Source organism: Triticum dicoccoides, chromosome 7B (genome assembly GCF_002162155.2).
Source record: "Triticum dicoccoides isolate Atlit2015 ecotype Zavitan chromosome 7B, WEW_v2.0, whole genome shotgun sequence".
Lineage (NCBI taxonomy): Eukaryota > Viridiplantae > Streptophyta > Magnoliopsida > Poales > Poaceae > Triticum > Triticum dicoccoides.
The window spans coordinates 724,472,981-724,473,938 of record NC_041393.1 but is presented as its reverse complement, the minus strand read 5'-3'; positions in this window follow the sequence as shown (position 1 = coordinate 724,473,938).

The following is a 958-nucleotide window of genomic DNA, read 5'->3' as shown; positions in this document are numbered from 1 at the left end:
CGAGGCACGTGACAAGAAGGGAAAGTGGCCCCGTACTACTCAGTAGACAAATGGAAAGGCACCGGCGTCAATGATGAACTGTCGAGACTTTGTTTAATGTATGAACTTGTTATTCGAGACCTTGTGTCCATGACTATTTGAGATTATGTGCAAACTATGTTCGTCATTCGAGACTAGTTAGTATGCTTTGTTCATATTTTTGGTTGAGACTAGCATGCTTTGTTCATATTTAACAGTGTTTGCTACGAGTTGCTAAGAAAAAAACATTAACAAAAGACAGAAGCGTGTGCAAAAACACCAGGTCCACACCCAGACGCCAAGGACCCTGGCGTCTGGCTCGCTTTGCTCGCGCAGGTGACCAGACAAGCCGTCTGGTGTGTCTGATGGACACCCAGACGCCACGGTCCATGGCGTTTGCCTCCAAACAGCCAGACGCCAAGGACCTTGGCGTCTGGCTTGCTTTCCTCGCGCAGGTGACCAGACAAGGTGTCTGGTGTGTCTGATGGACACCTAGACGCCAAGGTCCATGGCGTCTGCCTCCCACAGCCAGACGCCAGGGACCTTGGCATCTGGCTTGCTTTGCTCGCACAGGTGACCAGACAAGCTGTCTGGTGTGTCTGATGGACACCCAGACGCCAAGGTCCATGGCGTCTGCCTCCCACACCCAGACGTCAGGGACCCTGGTGTCTGGCTTGCTTTGCTCGCGCAGGTGACCAGACAAGCTGTCTGGTGTGTCTGATGGCCATCCAGACGCCAAGGTCCATGGCGTCTGGTGTCCAGAGAGCATTCTTGCAATAATCTGTCTGATGGATAAGATTCGAGTGGATAAGATTTTTTGGGCCCACCTCTAGCCCTCTCATCCATTCATCTCCACCTTTACCCCTCTCATTTCACTCATATCCACCCACTCTCACCTCTAGCCCTGCCAACGTCACTCCCTCATCCAGCACCCTAACCC